The sequence below is a fragment of the Fukomys damarensis genome, unplaced genomic scaffold (genome assembly GCF_012274545.1).
Source record: "Fukomys damarensis isolate Sample0158 unplaced genomic scaffold, DMR_v1.0_HiC HiC_scaffold_29, whole genome shotgun sequence".
NCBI classification, from domain to species: Eukaryota; Metazoa; Chordata; class Mammalia; order Rodentia; family Bathyergidae; genus Fukomys; species Fukomys damarensis.
Window position 1 is genome coordinate 18,834,962 of NW_022900941.1, and position 22,687 is coordinate 18,857,648.

The window sequence follows — 22,687 nt, forward strand, 5'->3', positions numbered from 1 at the left end:
ACTAAGCAGGCAGAAGAATGAATCAATTTGGTGGGGTGGGATGGCCGTAAATGAAGACTCTTTGTCTTGTTGAAAGATGGTAAACTTTGTTTAGAACTCACCTTTTTTTAGCATGCCAAGATGCAGCTTCCTACTTACAGAACATAGGAATTTTCAAGAGACCAGCACCCTGGAGTTTTGTGTAAATGCCCCCAGTATTCAAATGTTTGACACTAATAAAGTACTATATATTAAGTGGGAAGTAGGGTCAGAAGAAAAGCAAAATGTTTCTGTGGTCTTTATGCAGTTGGGTGGCCAGGCTGGGTCCCTGGGCTAGGAGGTTCTCTCACGTCTTCTTTGGATGTCTCTTTGGGTCTCCCTTCTCCTTGCTTTTCTTGACCTTCCCCAAGATCAAGACTAGATGTCTCAGGAGAGCAAAGCTGTTGTGAGTCCCTGAGCTCCAGCCATTAGACACCACACACAGGTCTTAGCATATCAGCTGCCTTCCAAATGATTTTCTTCATTTGGAGTCATCTGTAGATTTGAGGAGGGTGATTGCATGAGGCCATTCTGGCATTGAGCTGATTGTAAGTGCAGCAGCAGGAGCCAACTCCCTGATTAGAACTGAGATTCTGAAGCCAAATGAATTAATAATGAGGTGACGGGCAGCAGGAGAGGCTCTGAAAGTGATCTTGTTTATGTTAAGAGAAGTTTTAGGTTCTTTCACTTAAAGATTATTTCTCTAAACTTTAAATCACTGATTGGTGTCTAAAGTAATTAAGCTCATTTTCTCAGAGTGCGACCATTCAGGAAAAAACGTTTCTGAAGCACCATTATTATAGTTTATACAGGATTAAAAGGTAAGACTTCTGGGCCATGCAGATTATAAAATGGAAAAGGAGAGAGTGGAGAAGAGTCATTGGATGTTATCTCCAGAGCTATTGCTTAAGAGCCCCACAAAATTATATTCAAAATGGATTTTCCCTCCAATTCCAGGAAAACATCAAAATGCAAACCACTTAGGTTGGTATTATTCAAGAAGCTGTTATCCTTGACTAAATCTAAGCACAAGGATTGACATTGTAGCTCAGTGGTAGAGCCCTTGCCTAGCATGCACCAGACCCAGGTTTCCATTCCCAGAACTGGAGGAAAAAAAAAAAAACTAGGCATAACAACCTACACAGTTGTTTTTCAGACATGAAAGATAAACTATGGTACAGTTTAGCTGTAAGTTGTAGTTCTAAGGTTAGCTATTTTGCCAAATTTTGTGATGGTAGCAAACCCTATATTTATTTTAAATTGCTTAAATTTTTACTCCCCCAGCCCTGATTGAGCTAATTAGAACCCACAGGGAATTATGTGGGTAATGGTGAGAACTGTGGTAATATAAATATGCAATGCAATTAGCTCCAGCTCTTTTTGTGTGTGATGTAATCTTGGAGCTCATGGGCTTGCAAAAGACTTGGAACAATAGGATCTATTGATTCTCAAGCTGCTAGGGGCGTCCATAATTATGATATAATATCTTGCCAGCCTCCTGCATGCATGAAGGTAGAATGGAATGTGAGTAAATAAAAGCCAGCAATTTTCTCCATCCGTAATTCTTTTTGAGTTCTTTCTCCTTTTTTTCCCCGTAAAGATAGAAACTTACTTAAACAAATTTATGTACTATCAAAGAACTTCAGTCACCATGGGAATAAAGTTGGTTTTCAGTTAGTTAAATGAAAGGCTTTCTTGGTGTTATTACAAGTGGAAAAAAAGCTATTCTACAATGCCCTGTGCCTATCATGTACAGATTAATTTGACTTTGCTTGCTAGTGTTGTATAAGTTCATGCCAGAAAATATTTGAATTTTGTCATTTATTCCTAATTTGTTAGGATTGTATCCAGCTAGTCTGAATTCATGGGCATGTGACCTTTGTAGTTTCACTACATTCTATAGTATAAAGATGAGCAATACAATTGTCACTAATAATTTTTATATTAAATTTTCTTAAAATGACATTAAGTAGCAAAATACATTGAGAAATAAAGAAAAAGACAATAGAACACAGGAAAAAGTCTTATATTTCAGTACTCTACCATCACTAATTTTCCTGCTCTTTGAGTTTGTATTTTGCCCTGGGTCCTGTGAATTTATGTAGCTGATTCTGCACCCAGGTACAAATAAATAGGATTCAGAGATTCATGCACTCATTCAGAACCATTTACTGAATACCTATTCTGTATGCACTACAGTGCCAGGTGTAGGAGATGAAAAAAAAAAAAAAGGAGCTGTGTGTAGGGGGATGGACTTAATACCTTGTCGTAAGACATACCTGCAATCCCTAATAATGTTTTATGCTGGCAGGAATTGGGGAACAATGGAGTTTGGAATTTATTAGACACTTTATTGTTTAAAAAGTTTAAGAAAATCGCTTATTTGTGGTGAAATCTATTCTATAAGGAATTTTCAAGTATATAATACATTGTTATTAACTGTAGTCACCATGTTGTACAGTAGATCTGTTAGACACTTTGGAAATACTTTATTTGTTAGGATGAATACAAATAAGTAGGAGCAGCATTGCAGAGATTGGAGCTTTCTCTTCCTTTACATCTGCCACATAGGTTATGAGGGATATGTGGCAGTTATTTTATTGATATTTGATGTAGTGACTGTATTCTACTAGTAAGTGTCAAAACTAGAACTGCAACCTACATCATCTGCTTTCAACTTTTGTTCCACACCACCTAGTCTTTGGGTCCATAATCATTCCTCATTTTGATAACTATTCCTTCTGTTCTTTTATGGGTATTAAGAAATTAGGAAATGATATAGTATTTCACAGAACATTTTATTTTTTATAGCAAAACTTATATAGTTCTTTTAAAGAGCAAATTCTACTAGTACATTGAAATGATATCTTGTTTTATAAAAACCAAAACCAAAACCAAAACCACAAAAACAAAAGTATCCCTCATTAGTACTACCCTAACCAAGGAATCCTTGTGATCTTGTGGTATGGATTAGGCATAAACTTTGTGCCCAGACTCTGGTGGAGTGGGAGTCTGCCTTTGTAGAGCCGTATAATTTTGCAACTGTAATAAACATCCTTGAATCTCAACTTTCTCACCTGTAAAGTTGGAAGAGTAACCAGATTCACGGTGATATCAGAGGAGATTTTAATGAAAGGAGATTGCAGAGCCCTAACATATGTAGGATGCCTAGTGAATGTTGCTTACTTCTTACTTTCTTGTTGCTGAGACATAATACCTGACATCCACAACTGAGGTGAGGAAAGGTTTATTTTGGCTCATGGGTCATAGAGGTTCCAGTCCATAGTTGTTCCTCCTTCAAGCCAGGGTAGCCTGGCAGAGGAAGAAGAGCCCATGGCATGGCAGCAGAACGTAGAGAGAGACGTCAAGGGAGGAGGGAAGGAGAGATTCTTCTAGGCTGTGCCCGCCGTGACCCATGTCCTCTCATCAGGCTTCACTTCCTAAAACACATTTAGCTATAAACATATCAGTGGATTAACCCACTGGTCAGTATCATGCCCCCATAATCCAGTCACCACCCCCAAAGCCCCATCTGTGAGCACATGAGGCTTTCAGGGGACATTCAGATATAAAACGTAACACTTCTCTTGAAATATAAAAGTTTTTGGATCTTTTTTCCATCTCTTAACATTTGTATCATGTGAAATTGCTCATATTATACAAAGGGCTATGCTATTTATGTTTAATAATTGAGAAATTTCTGTTGCTTTTAATGTATTCATAAACAGACAAAAATGATTCCTCTATTTCAACATTTTCCTTCTATGTTCACTTTCTGTGCTAAAAGTGAAATCTCAGACACTAAAAATTTGTGGGAATGTGTCAGAGTCATTGAATTGAATGATTTAAAAATATTGAAGCACCTTGGAGACGTTCATAACAGTCTGCATGTATAGTGCCTTACTCAGGGATAGGTATTCTGAGCATTTTCCATGTAGGAATTTGGTGAAAATTCATAAGAGTCTTTGGGGAAGTCTGTGATTGTCTACATTTTCACAGATAAGGAAACTGAAATGCAGTGAAGTAATTTACGCATGGTCACCTTGGTTGGCCCAGCACCCACACCCTAACTACTATGCTAAATTGCCTTTTCATGTATTCCATATATCCAGCTTTACAGATGATAACCCACACAGAATAATTGGTTTAGTCAAGATCGCCTAGTTAATTAAATGCAGGGTCAGGACTGGAACCCTAGAATCCTTACTCCCAGCTCAAAGCTCTCTCTTTCCTCTCCACCCAGGATTACCGGTAGGACAGGCTCAGGAGAGGCTCAAGCTGGGAACCATCTGAGCTAGATAATAGTATTTCTATTCCTGTGTCTTTCATTAAAGATGTATGATTTGTGTAATTCTTTTCTTTAACAGTAATTGCTTTGTTTTGTCTTTCAGGATCCTGGGCAGGAGGAGATAAGCCAATATATATTTTTGTTGAACCTGAAGTTAAAAATAATTATAAGAAACATAGGGATACTTTAGAAATTGTTAGGTGGTGGAGCATTTTCAAATCATGCTTTTTTATACTATTCAGTTCTAGCACTGAGGAAATATCTATGGGTAAATAGAAGACAGTGGGAAAAAAATAAGGCAAGTGATGTCCACTAGTTTTTCTTGTGGAGAATACCAAGTTATTATTATATGAAGGTAGGTAGAAATGAAATTTGGATCAAAAGGTTTGCCAAAATAATGCATTGACTCTACTTTCACTTTTCTAAAAAAGAGTTTGGTATCTACAATGAAATTAGTAAACCAGTTTGGTTTTAAGAATAAAGAGGAAGGCTGGGTGGCCAGCTGTAAAGGTCAAAACTGTCACTACAGTTGATCAGAGCCTTCTGTCTAGCATCCTGGATACTATGATAAGAAGGAGACATTGTAATTACCCCCCCACCCAAATATAGCAATGGAGCTTCAATGAGGCGAAGTTTATTTGAATGAAATACAATATGTGGTCCCTTTCAAAGAGCACAATATAGAAAATATTAACCAATAGAAGAACATATCCTGTATTAGATTTTCCAGAGAAACAGAAACAACAGGATATCATTATCCATTCATCCATCCATCCATCCATCCATCCATCTACCTACCTATCAACATACAGACACGTACAGAATCATGTTTAAGTAAATATCCAGACAGCCTGTTACCTACAAAGTTGGCCATAAGATTAACACAACCCCCATTTTTAAAAACAATCTTCTACAGTTCTTTAACTCAGGACACAGAGAAAAATCAGGGTTTTATAAAATGAATTTTATATTACATCAAGAATTCAAGTTTGTAATTGACCTATTATCAAGAGTCAGTGAGAAAAAGAGAATACTTTAGTGAATACAGAATACAGAATAAGGGGTTATGGAGGGTAATTGTAATCATACATCAGCCTCAAGTATCAAACTTTGTAGTGTGATTTTATTGCACAATATTGAGTTGGGTCTTATAGACAAGTATCTATAAAATGTAACTGTTTTTGTGTGTGGCTTATCTTGGTAAAGCAGAATAGGTTTCCATTAAATTCATTTGCAAACTGGAAAGAGGAGCAGTAGGAAATATGTGTTTCAAGCATAGATTTGAGTCAGTGGTGATAGTTGTTCATGTTTGATTTATACAAGTCAGAGAAAAAGCTTTCAAGGGTTAGAATAAGCTGTAGAGAAACTTCATGTTGTTGCTTCTCATCATTCCTTTCTCATGACTGTATCTAGATCTGAAGAGGTGAGCATGGCTGCCTACCAGTTGAGTGACATTTGTAGGCGTGGACTGGTGTCATACATTTCTGCTGCAATTCTGAATCCACAGGTCTGGATTCTTTTCAGAAAGGGTAATGAAAAGCCGCACATTTCCTTATTAATGACATATTTACCGTGATTACTAGCCGATATTTAAATACTATTATTTACATGTGCTGGGTACTTTTTTGAGTGGTGGACTGTCTTCATATATATGCATATACATATAGGTATGCACTCGCATACTCACACTTTGACTATTATATGGCTACTTTGATATGTAACAAAGTAACACAAATTTGGTGACTAAAACAATTGCTTATGTCTCACAGTTCTGGAGGCTAGAAGTCTGAGGTTAAGGTGTCAGTAGGGTTGGTTCCTTATGAGGGCTATGGAAGAAGGAATCATTCCAGGCCTTTTTCCTTGGTTTATAAATAGTCATCTTCTCTCCACATTTTCACACTATTTCCCCTGTACCTATCTGTGTTCAAATTGCCTCTTCTGATAAAGACAGCAGTTGTATCAGACTAGGACCTGTGCTAGATCATTCATTTTAACTGGATTGCCTCTGTAAAGACCCTGACTCTCCTGGGTTACATTCTAAAGTACTGGGGTTAGGAAATCAGGACATAAATTTTTATAGAACCCAATTGAATCTATGACTATATATGTATAGTTATATGGATATACGAGGTGTGATAGACACTAATAATGAATGTTTAAATTTAAGAAGTTTGTTACAGTAAGACACATTGCCATTAATCCCCTTCAAAATACTCCCTCTCACTTCAAAATGCACTTATTATTATTGCCACTTCGTGAAGCAGTTCTGGAAGTTCTCTTTTGTGCCATTAGTTGTACTGTCTTGGCTGCCTCAGTGTCTCAAATCTACTGAAAACGTTCACCTGTCATGGTCATTTTGACTGTGGAGAAGAGCATGTGAAGTCAGATCATGCCAGATCCTGTGAAAGGAAGTAGAAGCATTATCTGAAATAAAATTCTGTATCACTTTAGAAGCCAGCCTTTGCTTGGTAAACCACATCTACTTGGGATGATTGCTTGAATTTTGCTAGGGCCTGACTTGAGTAGCTGGTTGGCACTGACCTATTTTATGTGCTGGGCCATTGGCTTGTGTACTTAGGTCAGCTGGCTCTCTGGCACATGCCCAACTGAAGTATTATTGGCAATAAGGAAACCCCAGTGAAGAGCTGTTGTCAACCCAAAGTGTGAAGACCCTATTGGATATGGGGAATGGGAGAAATGTGGCTTTCACCTGGCCTAGGTGTGGGGGTCAGAAACAGAGGTTTGCTTATGTGTCCTTCTCTCTTTTCCTTGGTGGGTGGTTCTTCTTTCAAAAGGCCATCAGGATGGCTGACAGCAAGTCGCTGGGGGTCAGACATTGTGGGCTGTAATCTGCTTCCCAGTTGTCCTTCTGACCCAGGAGCTTTGTGAACACCTTATTGTGTTCCTGCTTCCTTATGTGCAAATCGATTGCTTGTTGACTTAGTCACTTGTCTGTTGGAGAGTTTTATATTGAGGGTCTTCCATGTGGTAGGCATTACAGGCATGAGAAAAAACCCCAGTAGATTTGGTGGTTCAGAATGTGGTTTGGAGCGAGCCTTCACAAGTTCAAATGTCAGTGCATCAGCTGATGAGTTGCTGCTTTGGCAACCAGATCTTTCTGTACCTCAGTTTCCTCATCTATAAAATAGAAATCCTAATAGCAACAACTTCATAGAATTGTTACAAGGAATTAACAACTCGTGTTTATAACGATTTAGAGGCATGATAGGCATATACATGTTATGTGTCAAATTAAATAAGCAAACATTTCTGACTTGAAAGAACTTACTTTATCGTGAGGTTGAAAAAAATGTGTTCCAGTGGAACAAGACATAGTTGCTAAGCCAGTACTATAAAGCACTAGGGAAGGGCATGATTTTGCAGTCTAGAAGAACCACAGTGTCTAAGGGATTTGGAGAAAAGAGAGGGAAAAGTTATTTGACATGTGAGCCAGGCACTGAAGGAAGGTCTGTGCACGCATTTTCTCTAATCTTTAAGTCAATCTTAGGGAGTGTGGTGGGAAATACTGTCATTTCCATTTTATAGCTGAGAAAATTGAGAATCTAGAGAGATCAGATTTGGTATTTTAGTTTCCAAGGTGCAAAGCAGGATGTGTTAGGCCTGCCCAAGCCCCGAAAGAAGGTGGGTGGGCTGGATGGAGGCTGGGAGCCTGGGGGTTATAGGAAGTACCCTGTCTGTTGAGATCAGTGACTGCACCATTGTGGTCTGGACCTGTGCCATGAACTGATTCTCATGTTGCTCCCTTCAAAGTCCTCCTTGGGCTGAGAGCTTCCTCACAGGTGCCTCACTGTGCTGCTCATTTAGATTTTATTCACTGCTGCAGCAATAGTCCAGTATCAATATTTTACAGAATGAGTTGATTATACTTTATTCCTGAGACCTCAAAAGAAGAGCATATTTTTTAACATTCATAAATAAATGTTTTAGTTCAATCTCATTAACCACACTTGATGCTGGTAAAGCTTTCTTTAAAGGGAAAAAGAATGATGCTCTATATCCACAGATTTCTAAAATTGATTATGTTTTTGTTAATTGGTTTTGTTCTTCTTTTGGCCTTCCCCTAACATAGAAAGTAAAATCTGGGGTTAGGCCTCTCCTGCTGATGGATGGCACCCAGGGGCAATACGAGCATTTTTCAGTACTCGACTTTGTTTTTCAAGAAGGCTCTAAGCGGCCATTATATAAGTCTAAGGGACTCAGGGTCAAATTCTATTTATGTGACAGATTTCTCACATTTGTTTATTTCACCTGAAAATCTAACCCAGTGGATATGTTTCAGGATGTTAACCTTTAAACAGTATTGATAAAACCTTGCTTTTTTCCATGGTTCACAGCAACAGAATCTTCATCACAATTATAACAATAGCTGTTAACTTGCTTTACTGTTTAATATATTTCATGTACCCTATTAAAGACCTTCCATACTTTATCTCATTTGATTCTGCTATTATCCCTGTGAGCATCTGTTTTACAGGTGTGGAGACCAAGGGTTAAGAAAGTCAGGTACAGGGAAGTCAGGCACAAGGTCACTGGTGGAGATGGAATTCCAATCCAGTCCTTCCACCTCTAGAATGAAGTTATCAAGTCTCCTTTAAGTGTAGGTGTAACAGTGTGGTGGTCATAAGCTTATCTGGTTAAGAGACACACTTCTGGGTGACTCTGTGAGTGTGTTCCCAGAGATGATTGGCATATTGGTTAGCAAACCGAGAGAGGAAGACCTACTCTAAATGCAGGTGGCGCAGTCCAGTTATTGGCTCCCTGAACATTAGACTCCATTTTCTTCAGCCTTTGAACCAGACTTGTGCTAATGACTTTCCAGGGAGATTTTAGATCTTCAGCTCCAGATCCTCACCCAAGCTACATTATTTGTCTTTCACTTTGATTTCTGTAATATCTAGATTCTTCGATTGTGGAGCTATTGGTTTCCTCTCTAGTCTGCAGATGATCATTGTGGAACTATCCAGCCTCTGATCTTGTAAGTTATCCTAACAAATATCCTTTTATGATTTAATTCACACACACACACACACACACACACACACAATCTAACCTCTGCAGGGCCTTAATTAATACAATTAGTGAATCTTACCTTCTCAAACAATTTACATAGCACAGATTTTTGTGTTTGGGGTTTCTAAAGCCAAAGGAGACCCACCTTTGCCCAGAGACTTTGAAACATTGCCAGTGATGCTCAGAACCGTGCCAGTTCAAAGGAGCATATTGTTCAGTCTGCCTGGCCAGGCTTGGAGCCATTAATGCTTCACAGCTGGAGGAATCACGTGATATCGCCAGTTCCTACACACACCACTTTCCTGCTCAGTAACTTTCCCCAGATGCCTGTTGCCTCCAACAACTCAAGGTTGATACTCAGACCATTTTGCTTTGCCTGGATGTTCCCCTAGTACTGAATATCTCCCTTTCTGGGTAAACTGGAACTATTTCTTATACTACATCTAAGAGAGAGTTTGAAATCACAAGTCTGGTGCCTTACCTCTTATTATCCATCCAGTCCACTGGTCTTACGTGTAGAGAACTCTGTCAGTGGCAGGCCAGCTGCAAGGGCTGCCCTCCAACAAGGACTCTCCCTTGACCCATCTCTATCCAGGCTTTTCACAACCCTCTTCTCAACTCGACCTTAATTTTGGCTGACTAGGACTTGACAAATGCTAACATAGATTCTGTCAACTCCAGGCTGTCTCCCTAGGATGACCATGGCCTGTTAAAGTGCCTTCTGGAGAAAACTCAAGGCTGCCAAAAGAATTTGCAGTTTATCCAGCTAACACCTGGAGTCAGGGCTCACCTCTCAGTCTCTGTGGGCAGGTAAGAGCCTAACTTTGATAGCTAGTTAGCAAACTCCATTGAGTTTCACATGGCCCTAGCTCCTTTACAGAATTTGTAATTTTCACTTCCCTGACTAATTAACCCCCGTTCACCTCTTCCCACCCAGTTATTCTCTCATTCTCCCTTTAATAGAACAACCAGTTGCTTTTGTACAGACTGATACCAAATAGTACACCAGACCCTTTGCCCTATTGCAATAATATATTACTGGTTAAAATCTGTCCTTACCACTTTAAGTAGTGTGTGGTTTTGTCTATCTGTCACCTTCTACAGTATTGACTCCAATGCCTGTCTCTGTCCACCAGCAAGCATACAGAATCTTGCCCTTAAAGGCCTGTTTAATCTCCCTAGGTCTGCAGTGACTGCTCTTGGTGGTCTCCTTCCTTTGGCTCCTCGTGATTCTTTGTTTTGGTGTTTCTCCCTGGAGGAGTAAGATATATTATATCATATTGCTTTCTATGCAGACATTCTATTCTATTTCTACCTCTGGCTTGTGGCCTCTGAAGGCCTCTTGTGCCTCTTTGTGTATCTGGGGCATCAAGAAAGTTTCTACCATGGCAACCAACAGTATATGTTTTATCTTTGGATTGTACAATAAAGTAGCTAAGAGCATAGATTGTTAAAGTCAGGCTGGCCCAGAATTCTTTGTGACGGAGTTCATCTTTTATTTGCTATTTATTAATTTATTTTTTATTCAAGTCTGTAGTACATAATGTTTATATTCCTGTTGTGGAGTTGGTACATGTGGTAACACATCTTACTTCTCTTTTTTAATCCTCTTTCTTCCCCTGCATCCCCTTCCCTCCATCTCTTGATCCCTTTCCCATTTGAGAAAGATCTGTCTCCCTGCTTTCTATTAGCTATCTTTTATTTTGCTCTTTACTTATAATTTAGGGTTCTCATGCAAGAGAAAAAAGGTGATATTTAAGCCTGTGTATCTAATTTATTGCACTTAACATTGTGGTCTCAAGGTGCATCTGTTTTTGTACAAATGTCTCAAGTTTATCTTACTCTGTGGCAGAGTAGTACTCCATTGTGTGTAAATGCCACTTTTTTTTATTCATTCATCTATCGATAGATATAAAGGCTGCTTCTAAGATTTAGCTGTTATAAATTATGCCCCTATAAACATGGGTATGTATGTATCATTGTAATATGATGTCTTTAACTCTTTCCAGAAGAATAGCTGGGCCAAATGGAATTTCTTGATTCAGTCTTTTGATGAATCTCCATATTGATTTCCATAGTGGTTGTACTAGTTTACTTTTCCATCAGCAGTGTAGATGGGTTCCTTTTTCTCCCCACAGTCTCATTAGCATTTTGTATTACTTGATTTCTTGATGATGGCCATTCTTTCTGGGGTAAGATGGGATCAGTGTTGTTTTAATTTACATTTCTCTAACAGCCAGTGATGTTGAGCATTTCTTCATGTATTTCTTAGCCATCTGTACTTCTTCTGTGAACTGTCTATTAATTTCATTTGCCTATTTTTTAATTGGGTTTTTTACTTTGGGAGGGCTAATTTTTTTAGTTCTTTGTATATTCTAGATATTAGTCTTCTCTCTGAGGAATAGTTGGTAAATATTTTTCCCATTTATAGGTTGTCTTTTCATTCTGTTGGTTGTTTCTTTTGCTGTGAAGAAGCTTTTTAATTTGATATAATCCCATTTGTTGATTCTTGGAACTATTTCCCATGCAACTGAGGTTCTGTTCAGAAAGGTCTTGGCTACACCTATGACTTCAAGAATATTACCTACTTTATCTTATAGTTGGTTAAATGGTTCTGTTTTAACATTTAGTTCTTTGATCCACTTTGACTCTAGTACTTGGTGAGATATATGAGTCTAGATTTAGTCTTCTGCATGTGGGTAGGCTGTTTTCCCAATACCATTTACTAAAGAAGCTATCTTTCCTCTGGTGTATTTCAAAGATCAAATAGTTGAATGTGCTTGGAGTTGTTTCTGCATCCACTGATCTTCATGTCTGTTTTGTGCCAGTACTATGCTGGAGTTCATTTTTTTGGTGCCAGGGAGTGAACTTGGGACCTTGTTTGTGCTTGTGAGGCAGGTGGCAGAACTGCTGAGCTACATCCCAGCCCTGGAGTTCATCTTTTATAAAGGAGTCACGGACAAGTTTGCTTTATTTTTCTGAGCCTCATTTTTTTGATTATAAAACAAGTATGTCACATCCTAACTGGGGAATGGTGGTCAGAGGATTCAGTGTCATAAATGTACGTGCCACAGGAAGTACCAGTAAATGGCATCAGTGAAAAACATCTGTCCAACCAGCAAAATATAACATGGGTAGACAGCAAGGGAAGAGTTGGACGGGAGGAAAATAAAATAAGTGAAATAGAAGTTGGTGCCACTGTGGCAATAAGAACTTTGGGTTAGAGGATCTTGGAAAGATATCTTGGAAGGTTGCAGGAGACCAGCTTGAAACTACTCTGAGCAGGCTTTAGATATTTATTTGTCTTATGAATTTGGCTATTGATGAAGATTATGAGTCACTCCAAGGCCTAAGCGTGAATTGCTAATTGACCTTTCAGCTGGTGTTTGGAGAGATAGACTTCCCTATGCCAATGGTCACAGCTGAGGTCTCAGTGATCAATAAGGTTGTGACATCTCTATAGCAAGGAAACACTACACCTGAGGAATTATGACTCCATGCAATCATTCTTTAAGATCCAATATAAGCTAGATAATGCAGGTAGCTTGTTAACTATGACCTGCAAGATAGCACAGGTGGCTTGTTAACTTTGACAAGTATACACAGTTACTCCTGTTTTCAAGCCTGACTCATTAAGTGCATTGTTTCTCCTATTCCCTACATCTGCCTTCATACCCCCTTGCTGTATTGTACAGTCATAAATGCTGACGAATCCATAGCTTGTGGTCTTAGAGAGAACAGAGCTAAGAACAGGTGGTCTTTAGCCAGGAGATAGCTAAAGATCAGTCCCCCCATATTAAACTATCATTCGTTTTTTATTCTGTATTTCTTGTTCTTTGTATATTATTCTTTTATCCCCTGTTGTCCCCTCATCAGGCAATCAGATGTCCCTCAGTGACAACTATTCGGTCAGATAGGTCAACCTGACAACTATTCGGGCGATGAACCCAACAACTGAATGGAGCTAGGAAAAGGAGAAGGAAAACTTTTATTTATTGAGCTTCTACTTTGTCCACTAGACATTTTGCCTACAACACTTCACTGAGTTATCTGAACAGTGCTGCTATAAGATACTCACCAGTTCCAGTTTACAGATGTTCATGATCTCCTGTGGCCACAAACTTTCTAAGAGGCAGAGCTGTGAATGACTTAAGCCTATCTCATTCTAGAGCCATATTTTCTCCTTTCCTTACTCAGTGGCAAGTATGTGTGTAAAAGTGTGTGGGTATATTCAAATTGTTGAACTCTCTTTGAAGCATCAGTTTCTACACTGATTTTAAAAAGTCTGTGTGAGAAGGTTTGGTTAAGACCCTTACTGCAGCTGGCAGGCTTCTTTAACCTGCTTTGGATATATTGGCTTGGGCAAATATAGGATGTGTTTGAATAGAAGGATTTTAAATTCTACCTAAAGTAGTTTAAACAATGTAGAAGTTTACTTTTTCTTATAGTAGACAATAGAATTTAGGGAGGGCTCCAGACAAAGTACCCTAATCCTTGGGATATGGCTCTGCTTCCCTTTTTGTATTTCCCTTGATTGCTCTTGTCTAAAATATGGGCTTTATCCTAAAGGGGACTGCCCTTAGGGTTTCAAGAGGGCTGTCATTAGCAACTGTGACAAATGGATTTTTTATTCTGTGCAAGTGAAATAAAAATCTCTCCTTCAATCATGAACCAAATATTTGTTTTCTTTAGTCTGATTGGGCAAGTTAGGTTGTGGGTTTAATCCTGGACCAGCAGCAATTGAGAAGGATGATTTGTACTGATTGGTTCAAGTCAAAGTACCTAAACCAATCACTGATAAGAATAGGAGTATTGTTATTGGCTGATACTAAGTAGGACTTTCTGTAGTCAGGACTGGTACATAGACTATATGTAGAGAGAAGCAAGATTCTAAAGATGTCTTATCTTGTGTAGTATGGGCTCAACCAATCAGAACAAATACTAGCTGTAAACAACCAGTTTGTTTTGTATTAGCTTATTATTGATCCTAAATACTTAACCAAAATATATACTTTCCTAAGAAAAATGAAGGGAGAATATATCCTGGGTGGGTAGTCAAACTGATGCAAAATTATTCTGTCAACCGGAATGTTAAGCTTTATGGTAGTTCCCAGCCTCAGTTTTCTATTCTGACATTTCAGTATCTGTGTCCATAGTGATTAGGCGGTCTTTACTTTTAATTTGTTCTTTAAATTAGCCTTATCCAAAAGATGAACCTAAATTTCATCCGATCTCAAGTTCAACTCATTCCTGTGTAGGATCTGCCAGCAAGTTAATTCAAATTACAGCTCTGTTTAATACCAAGAAAAGTATGACTCTGCTTAACACAGGCAACTTGAGTAAACCTAGGCCCTACTTAGGGTGATCTCCCACCCCAAGCAGAAGCTTTATGAAGTCCACAGTCTTTTCTCTGGTTTGCTCAGTTCTTACAAATCCTAATTAATTGGGAGCACAGGCAGTTTAAGCTCGTGGCAGGTTTGATTATAAAAGATTTTAAGAGATGTGAAGTTATATTATTTTCAAATGCAGGCAGTAACTCAAATTAGATTATAAAGAGATGTCTAGTAAAGTCCCTAATATATATAGATAACAGTGACTTATGATGAGCTTATCAATTATTTGTATTTAATTCTTTGCTTTGAAAGTGCTTGTGGTGGCTGAACACTAATGTGTTCTGCCAGTTACTTTAACCTTTTCCTCAGCAATCTTATTTGCACTATTGATTTGGACTATCAGTGCTCAGTCTGAAGTAATAAGTTTTTGGTCTATTCCTGATTGAAATTTGTATTTCATCAGGTCAATTTTTATTGGACACACAGAAGGGTGTTTGATGTTTGGGTGTTAGTTATTTGGGAAATCAGTCGGAAAGAATTATTTTTTGTTATTATTTTTAAGGGAAAATGTGGAGACTTGATCTGTGGGATTATATATTTTTATTTTTTAATAGACAAGTAAAAATCACATATTCATGAGGTAAAACATCATGTTTTGATGTGTCTATATGTTGTGGATAGGCTAAACCATGCCTCACCTCACAAATTTGCATTTCTTTTGTGGTGAAAACATTTAAAACCCACTTTTATAATTTTCAAATATTCACAACATAGTTATTAATTGTAGTCATGATGTGCAATAGATCTCTTGACTTTCTAATTGAAGTTTTTGTATCATTTGACCAATATTTCCCCAATCTCCCCATCCCCAGCTTCTGGTAGCCATTATTTTGCTTTCTATGAATTTGATTTTTTACACTCCATATCTGAGATCATGCAGTATTTGTCTTTCTTGCCTAGCTTATTTCACTCAACATGATGTCCTTTAAGTTTGTTCATGTCATAGAAAATGATAGGATTTTTAAAAAAGACTGAATATCAATTTTTCCATCAATGGACACTTAAGCTGAGTTTATATGTTTGCTATAATGAATAGTGCTGTGTTATGGGAGTGTAGGTATTTCTTTAAGATATAGATTTCATTTCCTTTAAATATACCCAGTAGTGGTGTTTTTGGATAAAATGATATTACTTTTTTTTTTTGGCACTGGGGATCGAATTTGGGACCTTGCACTTTTGATGCAGGCAGCGGAACTACTTAGCTAAATCCCCAGCCTGATAGACCTACTTTTAACTTTTTGAGAAACGTCCATATTGTTTTCTGTAATGGCTGTACTTATTTACCTTCCTACCCACAGCATGTTAAGGTTCCTTTTTTTTTCTATATATTTGACAACTTTGTGATCTTTTGTGATTGTGATAGTAGCCATTTTAACAGGAATAAGATGATATCTCATTGTGGCTCTATTTACATTTTCCGGATGGATGTTATTTTTCACTTCCTTTATGTTGAATATTTTTTTATATATCTATTGGCCATTTGTATGTCTTTTTTGAAAAATGTCTACTGAGGTTCTTTGCCCATTTTTTCAATCTGGTAGTTTTCTTACTATTAGTTATTTGAGTTCCTCATCTATTTTGGATATTAACTCTTCAGATACTCAGTTTGTGGGCATATTCTCTCATTTTTTAGGTTATATCTTCACTTTATTGGTTGTAAAAGCTTTTAGGTTTGATACAATTCCATTAATTTAGTTTTGCTTTTTATTGTCTGTGCTTTTGGTATTTAGACAAAAAAATCTTTGTTCAAGCCTATGTCATGGAGCTTATTCCTATCTCTGGGAATTAAATGGAAAGTGCACAATCTGAAAGTGAACTCTCAAGTCAGTCTAGGAAAATTAGTATTCTCAAGGTTGCAGTCTGGCCATGTGGAAGTGGCTGGTTCTGTGATCTCAGACAAATTATTTAACTTCTTTGGGCCTTAACTTGCTCAAAGCTAGTGCTTTTACCAGACAAACAGTGGCAAGCATTTATGTCCACAAGAAAAAGACAAAAAATACTGTGAAGAAAGATCCTTTGGAAGAAAACAAAACAATGCAACCGCTAGTAAAATTCTAGTCTTAATATGAGGCTGGGAGCTACAGGAAGGGGTAAGGTCTGTGGCATAACACAGTTCCATGTAAAGGAAAAAGTCTGCTCTTTTGCCAAACATAGGCTGTGTTTAGCCAGATCTGATTTGTGTTTGTGTGTGTGTGTGTGTGTGTGTGACACAGCTTTGACTGCTTATGGTGGGGCCAAATTTCCCTTATTTGTAAAGATGGAAAGGAAACTAGGAGGTGTAGATGGCAGCTCCACAGCTAGACTGTTGGGAGGTGTGAGGTATGCAGGGCTTGACATACTTCTGAGGGTCACCACCGGGAGACCTTTGCTTTCTAGGAATAGTCAAATTGGCAGTATCTTTTGTCCCACTGAGCTGTGTCCACTTGTCCCTTCATCTGTTATAGCCTTAGGATACTTTCTCCCTGCACAGTAGTAAGCCTGGAATCACTTTCTTTTGCTCAGCCTCTTGCCAGGCTCTTTAGTGATAGCAATCAATAGGGATGAGGGTTTTCCTAGATGGATGGAATGAATGAGGTTTCTGCTGCTTGTGAATGGACATGTGTAGTTCAGGGCTGCATAGATCTGAGGGGAGCACAGGCTTTAATAGAAGTGGAAGCGTTCAGCTTCTGTTTGGAACTGTTATCAATGCTTCTTTATAAATGTGGCTCTTGCGTTGTAGTGGAGTCTTCATGATATATCACAGGGATAATCTTTCACATGCTCTGTGATTTGACCCATAAGGCCAGAACAAGGAAATTAACTAGTTGTAATAAATAATATAGAATCTAGTGAATATTTAGGGTCTAGTAATGATGATAAATCAGGTTCAAAATGTTCCCTGAGGAGATTGTGAGATTCTGAGAAATGAAGCCAGGAAGATTGATTAGAACCTATTGTTGCTCAAAAAGTCTACTGCCGAAAAAATAGAGGGAAGGCATTGCCAGGCTAAAAGGAAAGACGAATACAATCCACCTTGGCCTCTAAAAACCAAATGGGCATAATCAAAAAATGCTATTGCTCTTATGGGAAAATGGGTAGGAGAGTGAAAGATGGTCCATAGTACCTAGGGGGATATTGATTTGATCTTTGATAGCAAGGAATGAACACATCAGGATTTCTTTATGGTCCTCATTTCCTCCAAAGCTCTATATATTTATTTGTTTATTTATCCATCCCCTTTTAAGGAATAACCCTTTTAAAAGAAATAAAGGTTATGTTTTTAAGAGCCCACAACTAGAATCTGTTCTTTTGCTCTTGGTATAAGGATTCATGTCCTACATTTGGTGCAGAAGCTGTACACTGAGTGGGTAGATTCTGTTACATGATTTAGTGATAAATCATACCATTTCACTCTATCCTGATACAAGTTGATTGGTGAACTCAGCAGTATTGTAAATGTCAAACCTTTTGAAAGAAACCTGGGATGAGAATAGCCTTAATCTTGCAGTATTAAAAACATACAAAATGCAGATACGCTTTAGCATTTGTGAATAGAAGAGGAAGCTTAAAGAATGAAGATATGCACAAGAGCTCTCATTAATTGAGAAGACCAGGGTTATATTTGTTATGGAGCAGGAAGAATTTTGGGCTCAGAGGGACCTGGATCCATAATTAGCTATCTGAACATGGACAAGTTACTTGGTTCCTCTCTGCCTCAATTTCTGCCTGGGTAAAATGGAGAAAATAATTTTGTGTTTTGAATTAAAGGAGATAATGATTGTCAGGAAATAATAAATGTAACATGATGGTACCTTTTTCCCCACCTAGTGGCCTTCTGTCTTCAAATGTACTTCAATGACAGTTAATTTTATGTGCCAACTTGACTGGGCCATGAGGTTCTCTGGCTGGTCAAACGTGATTTTGGGTATAAGGGTGTTTTTGTATGAGATTAACATTTAAATCCATAGACTGAGTGTAGCAGATTGCTCTCCTATCTTAATTATTTTTCCTGTTACTGGGACAAAATGTCTGACACCCACAAGTTAAAGGAGGAAAGGTACATTTCAGTTCACATTTTGTAGAGGTTTCTTTCAGTCCCTAATTGGCTGGCTCCAAGGCAGGGGTAAAGGTAAAGGGACACGGCAGAGGAGAAACAACAGTCCATGGCAAGGCAGGCAGGAAACAGCAGAAACAAAAGCCTGCCTTTCCCTATTATTCTATCTAGGCTCTAAGCCTTTTGGGTGGTACCATGCATACTCAGGGTGGGGCTTCTGTATTCCGTAAATCCACTCAGCCACACCCAGAACTATGCTAATTCCAATCAGTGGCTAATTTAGTAACATAACCCTTAATCCTAGTATCACACACCCTAGATCTAGCAAACTCCCAAAAGCCCCACCTACAAGCTCATGAGGCTTTTTGGGGGACATCTAGATACAAGCTCTAACATCTCTCTAACATGGGTGAGCCTCATTCAATTAGTTGAATACAACTAAAAGGCTGTCCTTTCTCTGAGTGAAATAATTCTTCCTACTAGACTGCTTTCAAACTGGATCATGACTTTTTTTCCTGCCTTTGGACTTGAACTAAAATATGTGCTCATCTTGAGTCTCTAGTACTGGCCTTATGGCTAGAACTACATCTTTGGCTCACCAGTTCTCAGGCCTTTGGACTTGGACTGGAAGAAAATCACCAGCTTTCTTGGGGCACCAGCTTGCCTACTCCCATTGAAGATTTTGAGACATACCTATCTCCATGATTTTGTGAGCCAGTTCCTTATAATTCTCTCTCTCTCCCTCTCTCCCTCTCTCCCTCTCCCTCTCTCTCCCTCTCCTCTCTCCTCTCTCCTCTTTCTCTCATTGGGTCTGTTTTTCCAGAGAGCTCTTCTAATACTTCATCCAGTCTCTTTAGCATAACAGGCATTTAATATTTGTTAACTAATATATATATAGCCAGGGAGTCAGAACACATTCTCTAAAATTCTAATGGTGGATGAGCTACTGTAATGCTGTTTTCTGACTTCTTTTGTTTAGAAGCTAAACTCTTACCTGGGATATTGGCTGACCATCATCCTGCAAGGAAAGTGTGGGGTGAGAGCCACAGCAAGTTAGGCAGAGCTTGGTTAGTGTGTTCCAGTAATTTCCTTTCACTCTGCCCATTCCCCGAAGAAAAGAGAGGTGATTATGAGCCTGGGATTTAACTCAGAGGTACAGTGCCTGCCTGGCAAGTGTGAGGTCCTGAGTTTGACCCCTGATACCAAAAGAAAAAGAAGCAGTGATATTCAACTAGGTTACCAAAGATGAGAGACTTGAAAAGTTGTTCTTTTCTCTTCCTTTTAAAAATGTGAAATATGAACAGATGCGCTGATCCTATGTAAATAAATTGATTAAATAGGACATCAGGCATCAGTGTGCTCAATGGGTAGACCTGCGAAGAAATATGAAGCAAGCTAGTAATAGTTTTTCCTAATTTGCTTGAGGATAAATAATGCAGGAAACTCATCAGATAGATGTGAGTGAATTAGATCCCCCAAGCTAAGGAAGTGGTGATGAAAGAGGAAAAAATATTGCCTTGAAGCTGGTTTTATTGCTTGAGAAATCTGGAGCTGCAAAAAACTGTCTTAAAGTCACATCACAGACCTGTCTATAGCCAGAAAAGGAAATTGACAGTTAAAGAGAAACTTCTTTCTCAGACTTGGTCCTATTAATCAGCTTCCATACTGGGCGGTCTGTTTAAAGATTGGCTTATTAAGGCTATTGTGCATTAATGAGGTCCTTCCCCATGGGCCATCCTGTTGCGCACCTGCACTGCTTGCCAGGAAGTGGATTATCATAAGAAGTAGTCTTATAGATGAACAGTGGCGTGTCACTATAAGAGTTCCTAAAAATATGCATGCTGTCTGCAATTGGCTGAAAATTATGGCTGATTGAAGGCATAAGGGGTATTTTATGACAGATAAATATGCAGTTAAGGTGCCCACTGTCTCTGAAGGGCATGGAATGGACAACTAGCTTTGGAATGTATTTTGTTCTCAAACATTTCCCTGACTAAATCACCATATCATAACCCTAGAATATGTCTACTGGGTTCTTCTTTGAGGTGTTAAAAGAATAAAACCATGATCACCCATGACTATCTGAGTACAAATTTGTTGATTAGCTCTATCATCAAATTGATCCTGAGGGAATGGTGTAGATGTGAGATCTCACAGCGTCCCCTTCCTCCTTTCTCTTTTTTCTTAATCTCTCACTCATCCTTCCCTCTCTCCGCCTCCCCTTCTTCTATCCTTGCCTCCCTCCCTCCCACCCACGCTCCTTCCCTTCTTTCCTTCCTTCCTTTCTACCTGCCTGCCTACCTACCTAGTAGGCATGTGGCAGGCAAAGTCCTAGGCTCTGGAGATGCAGCAGTTAACACTATACAAAAAGCCTTTGCCCTGTGTGTGTATGTGTTTGTGTGTGTGTGGCAAGAGAGAGGGAGAGAGAGAGAGAGAGGGAGAGAAGGTGAGAGAGACAGAGAGAGAGAAGCAGAGACAGAGAGACAGTAAAACATTTTTTTATATACATATACAGTGGTACCTTGATTCACAAACTTAATTCATTGCATAATTCTGGAAAAGATGGCCATATTTGTGTTTGTGTAGGAAAGATGGCTGTGGTCATGTTTGTCAGGCAGAATTTTCAAACAAAAACAAAATATTTCCAATCACTTCTGTTTCTAAACCAAATTGTTTGCAAATAAAAGCGTTCATGAACTGAGGTACTGCTGTAATTGGACATGTGCATATCGTTCTAGTTTCCAGTTAAAAATCTTCATTCTGTGATCAACTAAGTATTGGAGGATGAAGTAGAGACACTGAAAAACATGAAGTCTTTTTTGAGGTAGCTCCTCATTACCTCAAAGAATGGTGAAAGAGGAAAAGTTGTTAAGTACCAGCTTTATGGCCCCAAGAAACCTCTGAGTAGAAGAGTGAGGTGGGAGCATAAAGGATAGGAAATGATTGATATTCAGATTCTAGAATATTTCTGCAGACATGAAAGACTTCTTAGGGACAGGTAGGGGTACATCCTGTTAAAAAGCCCCCCGCTGTGTGTTTCAAGGCAGATTAGTACTGGAGGCCAGTTGAGAGGCTCAGTATCACCTTGATTAAGGTCAGTGGTTCTCAAGCTGTGGTCCAGGTCAGGTTTCACTCTTCTGTGTGTCACCTGAGATGTTATTTATCTGTCACTATAGCAATATGAGTCAACTGGTGTATCAGTTTTCTATTGCTGTGTGACAAATTTCCATACAGTTAGCAGCTTTAAGATACTCCCAGTTTCTGTGGATCAGGTGTCTGGGCTTGGCTCACCTAGATTCTCCAGTTAGCTTCTTCTGAGGCTGTAATCAAGTTGTTGCCTGGCCTGCATTCTCAGCTGGACATTTAAGCCTGAAAGAATCCACTTCCAAGCAAACTCAAGTTGTTGACAGAATTCACATCCATGTGGCTGTTGGTCTGAGTTGTGACATATCTTTCTGGTTGGAAGCTAGCAGTCATTTGAAGATCTTTGAGGTCACCTGCAGTTCTTTCTCACATAGGCTTTCTCAAAATGACCTCTTACTTCATCAAACCAGTAGGGGAAATTTCTAGAATCTCTGGGAATCCTGTAGTATCTCAAATGAAGTCTCATATAACATAACCTAATCATAGTAATAAGACTCCATCACCTTTTTCATATGTTATTAGAAACAAGTCACAGGTACCAGCCACACTTAATCACTGGTCATTGGAGATATGCAAATAAAAGCAACACTGAGATTCTACCTCACCTCAGAAAGAATGGCTGCTATCACTGGTCATTGGAGATATGCAAATAAAAGCAACACTGAGATTCTACCTCACCTCAGAAAGAATGGCTGCTATCATGAAATCAACCAATAACAAATGCTGATGGGGCTGTGGGGAAAAAGGAACCCTGTTGCACTGTTTATGGGAGTGTAGACT